At 39.2% G+C, this 8,709-nt stretch overlaps 1 pseudogene; it reads left to right on the top strand.

The window, feature by feature from the left end:
• The first annotated feature begins 864 nt into the window (after positions 1–864).
• Positions 865–3,434, top strand: LOC103265095 (annotated as a pseudogene).
• The last annotated feature ends 5,275 nt before the right edge of the window (positions 3,435–8,709 follow it).

Raw genomic sequence — 8,709 nt, 5'->3', positions numbered from 1 at the left:
AGCCATGTTGAAATGGCACAGTATCTAACCGGCCAAATCTGGGATAGTGTGAAAATCAAAATCAGTCATAATAATTATAACTATTTATTTATTTATTTATTTATTTATTTATTGAGTTGGAGTCTCACTCCATCATCCAGACTGGAGTGCAATGGCACGCTCCCAGTCACTCCACCCTCAAAATGCTGGGCTCTGGTGATTTTTCCACCTCAGCCTTCCAAGTAGCCAGAACTACAGGTATGCGCTACCACGCCCAGCTAATTTTTGGTTTATTGTAGAGATGAGGGCTCACCAAGTTGCCTAGGCGGGTCTCGAACCCGCGGGCTCAGGCAATCCACTCACCTTGGCCTCCCAAAGTGCTGGGATTACAGGCTTAGCCACAGAGCCCAGTCTGATTATAGCTCATTTAATAAATCATAGTCCATTAAACAAAATTTAGGAAAGAGAAGAAAGGATTATTTTGATGACTAACACTGTAATAATTCAGAAAAGAATTATCGTTCCTCCACTGCAATGCACTAAGGTTTAATATTTTTCTTAAATAATTGTATTAATGTGAAGATAATAGTTCTAATGATATTAATATGACAATAATGATTTATTTATCTTATTAAAATATCTTTGTTATTAAAATAATGCATTTGACACCAAAGTAAGAACTGTTGTATAATACACAGACTGTTGGCATCTAAACTTAGGCAGTACTTTTGATTTTTTTTTCTGTATAAACTTCTACTCATTCTTAATAGAAATAAGAAAGAAAATGTACCTAATTTTTAAATGCTTAATTTCATATAATTATATCAACACTTTATCATTTATTTTTCATTTGGATCAATCTCATGGTTTCTGATATTGCCCATAATGAATATTGTTCATGCAAATAGTCTTCATTTGACAATTACTAAACAAAACACGTAAGAGCAACAGCAGCAGCAAAATGGTGTGTAGGTTTGTGTCTTTGCATGATTATAAAATTTCTTTGAAAGTATTGGAGTATTACTATAGAAAACAACATTTACAAATTTTAGGTACAGGAGCAGAGACATGACATATCCATATAAGTGAATACAGCATATCAGGTCACATTTCCTCAGTTAATTATAAAAGCATAGCAGATTGAAAACGTGACCTTTTCAGAAACTCAGTGTTCTGTAGAAACAAAAACTATATTGCAATCAGCACAGAGGAAGATTCCTAGTGAAACCAGAGAATTTAGGTAGGAATCCTACAAGACATCATCTTCACACTAGGGATAAATGTAAATTAACTGAATTTCAACATTCAATTATCTCCTTATCTGATTGTATTAAGCTGATCTGATCTTGCTAGGCACCAGCCAGGAGCAAAGGTGCACATATATTTCAATGTTCAATTATGTCAGAATCAGAAACTCACAATAAGAAAAAACTTATGAGTTCCTATAAAAAAATAAGTTCTCATTGAATGTGACAGAAACTCCTGGGATTTGTGCATGCTCTTTGCAACCTGGCTTGGGTCTACATGCAAGTAACCACATTTTAGGTGCCTGAAACTAGCATTGATCTTGGCATCACCTACACCTGTGTGGGTAATTTCAAACATGGAAAAGTAGAGACAATTGTCAATGATCAGGGAAATCAAACCTCTCCAAGAAATATTGACTTTACTGATAACAAATGATTGATTGGCAATGCTGCAAAGAATCAGGTTGCAATGAACTCCACCAACAAAATTTTCAATGCCAAACATGTGATTGAACACAGATTTGATGATGCTGTTGTCCAGTCTGATAGGAAGCATTGGCCAGTCATTGTGACTGATGCAGGCAGACCCAAGGTTCAGGTAGAATATCAGAAAGCAACACAAATCTCCTATCCAGAGGAGGTGTCAGCTGTGGCTCTGATGGAGTTGAATGAAGGAATTCAAAGAAGCATACTTCAGAATCACTGCTACCAATGCTGTGACCACAGAGCCAGCTTACCTTAATGACTCTCAGTGTTAGGCTACCAATGATGTTGGGACTATTGGTGGTCTCAATGGACTTAGAAATATCAATGAGTCAACTTCTGGGGCAATTGCTTATGGCTTAGACAAAAAGTTTGGAACTGAAAGAAATGTGCTGATCTTTGACCTAGGAGGTGACACTTTGATGTGTTAATCCTCACTGTTGAGGATGGAATTTTTGATGTCAAGTTTACAGCTGGACACACCACTTAGGTGGAGAAGACTTTGACAACCAATGGTCAGTCTTTTCATTGCTGAGTTTAGATGTAAGCATGAGAAGGATATCAGTGAAAACAAGAGAGCTGTTTGGAGACTCTGTACAGCTTGTGACCATGCTAAGCATATTCTCTCTTCAAGTACCCAGGCCAATATTAAGATTCATTCTATCAGGTTGTTAACTTTTATACTTCCATTACCCATGCCTAATTTGAAGAATTGAATGCTGACCTGTTTCATGGCAGTCTGGACCCCCAGAGAAAGTCCTCAGAGATGCCAAACTAGATAAGTCACAGATCCATGATATTGCCCTGATTGGTGGTTTTATTCATATCCCCAAGATTCAGAAGCTTCTATAAGACTTTTTAAATGGAAAAAACTGAGCAAAAGCATCAGCCCTGATGAGGATGTTGCTTATGGTGCAGCTGTCCCTGGCAACCACCCTATCTGGAGACAAATCTGAAAATGTGCAAGGTTTGCTGCTGTTGGATTTCACTCTTCTTTCCTTAGGTATTGAAGCTGCCAGTGAAGTCATGACTGTCTTCATTAAGCACAATAATACCACTTTTACCAAGCAGATACAAACCTTCACTATCTCTTCTGACAACCAGCCTACTGTGCTCATTAAAACTTATGAAGGTGAGTGTGCCATGACCAAGGATAACCTGCCTGGCAAGTTTAAACTCACAAGCATACCTCCTACATCATTTGTTATTCCTAAAATTGCAGTAACTTTTGATATTGATGCAAATGGCATCCAGAACATCGCTACTGTGGATAAGAGTGCAGAAAAAGATAATAAGATTACTATCACTAATGGCAAGGGTTGCTTGAGCAGGGAAGACATTGAATGTATGGTTCAGGAAGCTGAGAAATAAAAAGTTGATGATAAGAAACAGAGGGACAAGGTATCATCCAAAAATTTACTTGAATCCTATGCATTCAATATGAAAGCAACTGTTAAAAATGAGAAACTTCAAGGCAAGATCAAAGATGAGGAGAAACACAAGATTATTGACAAGTGTAATGAAATTATCAACTGGATTAATAAGAATCAGACTACAGAGAAGGGAGAATTTGAACTCCAGCAGAAATAGCTGGAAAAAATCTGCAATCCCATTGTTATCAAGCTGTACCAGAGTGCAGGAGGCATACCAGGAGGAATGCCTGAGGGATTCCCCAGTGGTGAAGCTGGTGCTTTCTCAAGGCCCACCATTGAAGAGGCTGATTAAGGCAGCTTAAATATAGATGTAGCATTGTTCCATGCAATTAAATCATTGAAGGAGCCAAATTAGTAGCAAATTATGTGTCAGTTTTAAAATTGAATTTTTATAGTAAATTACTGGGCATTTTTCATACTTGAATATAAAACGTGCAGGGGAAAGGAAATAACATTGCACTTAGTAAGAACTATATTGTAAATGGAAAGTGTAATGTCTTAAATAAAACTATCCAAAAATTGGCAAAAATTAAGAAATAAAAAACAGATTAATATAATTATACATTGTTTTTTATTCTTTCTTTTTAAAAAGCATATTTTAGAGTTGTGGGGTACAAGTGAAGATTTGATACATAAGTAGGCTGCATACAGGTGAAGTTCGGGCTTCTATCTTACTTCACTCCCCGTAGTAGTTAATCAGGTATCCATTGTGTTGTTATGTGACCCCCTTTCTCCTCCCTCTCTTCCCTAGCAGTGCCCAGAGACTGCTGATCCCACCCTTGTGTTAATGTGACTAGAGTTTGGGACCCAATTATGATTGAGAACATCCGGTATTCAGTTCTTTGTTTCTGTGATAGTTCACTTATTACAATGGTTTGTTTCCAACTGCATTCAAGTTGCTGCAAAGTCCATGATTGTGTGCCTTTATGGCTGTGTAATATTCCATAATTTATAAGTACCACATTTTCTTTATCCAGTCCACTTATGATGGGCAACAGAGTTGGTTCCATGTTTTTTCTATTGTGAATAGTGTGGCATCCACATGCATATACAGGTACCCTTGGAAGAAATGTAAGCTAGTTCAACCTTTATGGAAGCAGTGTAGTGATTCCTAAAAGAACTAAAAATTAATTTTCCATATGATTCAGCAATTCCACTCATGGGAATGTTCCTGGAGGAACATAAATTGCTGTACCAAAAGACTTTTTATTTCTCAGTTTCCTGGGCCATACACTCAATGTCTTCCCTGCTCAAGCAACCCTTGTTATTAGTGATTGTAATCTTATTATCTTTGTATTATTATACAATACAATAAAATAATTCAAAATTATTATCTTTTTCTGCACTCTTATCCACAGTGGTGATGTTGAGGATGCCATTGGCATCGATATCAAAAGTGACTTCAATTTTAGGAACAGCAAACGACGCAGGAGGTATGCTTGTGAGTTCAAACTTGCCAGGTGGGTTGTTATCCTTGGTCATAACCTTGGTCATATACACCTTTTTGGTACAGCAATTTATATATAATACACACATATATACACACATATATATAGTGGTTACAGGAATATCTTATTTGCTAATTTCTTTTGTTTTTTTTTTGTTTTTTTTTTTTAGTTGGAGTCTCACTCTGTCACCCAGACTGTAGTGATCTTTTGATTTATTGTAGAGATGAGGTCTCGCTGCCCAGGCGGGTCTCGAACCCGTGGGCTCAGGCAATCCACTCACCTCAACCTCCAAAAGCGCTGGAATTACAGGCTGAGCTACCAATACTGGCTTTATCCGCTAATTTCTAGAAGGTGAGTGTGCATGAGTGTGTGTACATATAATCTTTTGTCATCCTAGTTGCTCTGCTATTGAATATGAGCAGGGTTCTAGAGATTTAATACTATACCTCATGATCTAGTTTCTCAGAAATTTCTCTAAGTACATTTTTAGTGTTTTCGTGATCAAGAAAAAAAATGCATAATTGTAAAGTTTGTCAAACTAGTGGCCAAGAACAGGGTGAGGGAAAAGAGGTGTGTATAAAGGTAGAATGAAAAATAAAATAAAATATAAAGAACAAAAGAAAATATCTCTGAATCAAATGATATATGACTAAGTTCTTAGTATTTTAGAATTTTTTATTGAGATAACAAAGTTAGAATAAAATTTTTAAAAAATGTACATAAAGCCATTAATTAACTTGGAATAAAATCATCAAATTTCCACAGAAATTGTAGAATGTTACATTTCAATATCAGAAAATATAAAACTTGTAATAGAGTCTCCAAGGATATTATCATTGAAAAAGTTAAGGACTTATGCAAATGTGCATTTTTTCCACCCAAAAATCTTCATTATGTGAGTAGAAAAACATTGGATTTGTTTCCTTTTCTGTGTTCAGATGTGGAGTTTTTATTACTTCAAATTGGCAGTATCTGTAAGACTTTTGATAGGTGAAATACTTACAGTTTTCATATCATCACCTGAGTATGTGTGTATACACCTTCAAAACCTAAATAAAGCATTTAAAAAGAAATATCAGAATATCAGAATCAGGTCAATAAATTGAATTCAGATAAAAATTTAAAAAGTCAAAATCTGAGAAGAGTGTATTTTATGACTATTTTAACTTGCAACATAATGTTAGAATTTTTTTCTCAACTTAAATACCCCTGGTGCTTAAAATAATATAACAGTTTTACAAAAAGAAAACTAAAGTTCTATGTTATTACCAAATAAACCGGAATACTGAACAAAGGCAATTGCTACTGAGGAAAAAAAAAAAAAATCCGCATTTTATAAAGATAAATCTCTAAATTAATCAAAGAACCTAGCAATGTATAGAGCTTCCATATGCATAATGCCAAAACTGAAAAACCAATAAATAGAAAAAGAAATTTCAAAATTAAGATTAAATAATTCAATATCACTTTCTTTGTAATTTATAGAATAAGTAAGCAATATATTATGAAGAAATGGAAAACATAAATGCTTCTTGCCAATTTGAGGTTTGACACTTACCAGACATTCCACTTAACAATAGTAACAGAATCAATCTACTCAAGTGCACATGGAACATTTTTAAGATACACCATCTTCTGGACCCTAAAATAGGTTTGGATAAATATAAAAGTATTTAATAATACAAAATTCATTCTGTGACCACAACACAGTTAAAGAGAAATAAGTAAAACAATGTAAGCTACACTCAAATGTTGAAAGCAAAAGAACACAGTTTTGAATCACACATGGATCAAAATAAAAGTGAAATAAGTGAATGAAAATATAAACAAAGTAGATCAGTATTTGTAGCTTGCCACTAAGCAGTAGTTAAAATAAAATGATAGCATTAAGCACTTATATTAGAAACGAAGATCTCAAGTTCCACTATTAGAAACTAGAAAAGGAAAGCCATTATTCCCTAAGTTAAATTAAGTAAGACAACAATAAAAATTAGAACACATGAATGAAATAAAAACATAGACACAATTTTAAAAAAAAATCTATAAAACCCATTTGGCTTTGTTGTAAATTTGTGACTAGAGTTTTATATCTCTTAGAACAAAACAGAAAACATAAATGCAAGGCTAGAAGTACCAGAGGATGGGACAGGCCTCAACAAGATGGCTCCAACCCGGACCAGGAGAACAATGGTTGAGAGTGAGCCAGCAAAAATGAGTAACTGGAACTAAGACTCCAGCCGCAAAGCCAGCCAGTACCTGTTATAGCAACTCTAGCAACCCCGTTCAGCCAATCACCAGCAGACGTGACAGCTGTCCCAGCCAGTGATTGCTCTCCCCGACCCCCTCACAGTTTTCTCAATGTGCCCTTTATAAACCTATCACCCATCTTGCTGGGCGCAACTTCTCTGGCCCACAGCTACATGGACCGGACCAGTGAACCTCACCCGGGATTGCGCTAATAAATTTTTCTTGGCTCCTTTGTTGCCGTTTCATCTTGTCTGGTTTCGTTTATCTTACATTTGGTGTCAAAACCTGGGAGGATGGTGCGGGGCCCCAGTGGGCTCCCCCCTTCTCTCCCGATCCGGGACCTCTCTCAGGAACAGGACCTGGCCCTAGGACCTCAGACAACGTGTTGAGTCCCTCACTTTCCCTGACTTCTCCTCCTACCCTCCGGGGTGCCCAGTCTGAAATCCCAGCTGGGTCTGGGTTCACCCCCCCAGCACAGTGCCTTTGGCTCCGGTGTAGTGGAGACGTCCCTATTTCCAGATCGCCAACCCTATAAAGGAAGCAGATCTTCTTTTCCATCCCTATTCTGAGAGGGTCTGGGACGCCGGGCTCGCTTGTTTAGGGACCCGGAAACAGAGGCTGTGGCCATGGGAAACCAGTCTTCTAAAACTGAGGCTTAGACCCCCTTGCAGTGTCTCATATCTAATCTGGCTACTCTGGGGTTGTCCAAGGATATCCGTAAATGAAAGCTGATCTTCCTTTCCTCCCAGGCCTGGCCCCAATATCCTCTGGACGATCAGTCTCGCTGGCCCCCGGAGGGAACTTTCAATTTCGGCCTCCTCACCTATCTCAGTAATTATTGTCACCGGACTGGGAAATGGTCCGAGGTCCCCTATATCCAGGCCTTTTGGCCATTGCGCTCCGGCCCAGACCTCTGCATCAGATGTTCCTCAGCCCAGGTCCTCCTGACCAAATCCCTTGATAGGGGCAATCAGCCTCTCCCAGTGTCAGAATCTTCCTTTACAGATCCTCTGGAGGACCTTGGCCTTCTCCCTCCAGCTCTTACCCCTCCTTCTCCTTCCCTCCCATCCACTTCTCAAATGTCTGCTCTTTCCCAGCCCCCTCCTTATCCGACCTTCTATGCCCAGACCTCCTCCACTCAGGCCCCTCTAGTGTCTGCTTCTGCCTTACCTCCCATCTCAACCCTCCTATATCCAGTTCTTCCCCCCAGCCCACCATCTCTAATTCCTTTGTCCTCAGCTCCAGTCATTCTGGGTTCGGTCGACTCCCCTCACCCATCCACTTCTGTCCCTATTGCCACGGAGGCACCGCCTCCCTCCTCCGGTCCTGTTGACATCATACCTGACTCCTCTGTTTCTGGCTCTGCCCCAGCCACCCACAAGCTGTACCCTCCTCTTCTGTCATCACCGCCATCTTGCCCTCTTTCCACCTCATTCTCTACTCTCACCCTGCCACCATCTTACAATCCTACGCTGCCCTCTAAATGGACCAGCCCTCCGGTTACCAGGTCCTGGTCCCAGTTACTGGCCCCTCTCTGGGAGGTGGCAGGTGCTGAGAGACTGGTTTGGGTACATGCTCCCTTCTCCCTGGGGGACCTGTCCCAGACTGAAAAGCGCCTAGGTTCCTACTCTGCCAACCTGACTGCCTACACCAAAGAGTTTCAATACCTCACTCAGGCATATAAACTAACGTGGCATGACTTCCACGTGATTTTTAACCTCCACCCTCAATCCCAAAGACCGTGATCATGTCACCTCAGCAGCTCGGGACTATGCTGATCAGGTACACAACTCCGACCATTCTTTGCCGGTCAGGGTCACAGCAATGCCTGCCAAGGATGCACAATGGAACTAAGGATGGTGCCACAGGGAG

This window comes from Carlito syrichta, unplaced genomic scaffold (assembly GCF_000164805.1).
Source record: "Carlito syrichta isolate Samal-C Ts95f unplaced genomic scaffold, Tarsius_syrichta-2.0.1 Scaffold305832, whole genome shotgun sequence".
NCBI lineage: Eukaryota > Metazoa > Chordata > Mammalia > Primates > Tarsiidae > Carlito > Carlito syrichta.
The sequence above is the reverse complement of the archived record's forward strand: the minus strand, read 5'-3'. Positions and strand labels throughout refer to the sequence as shown.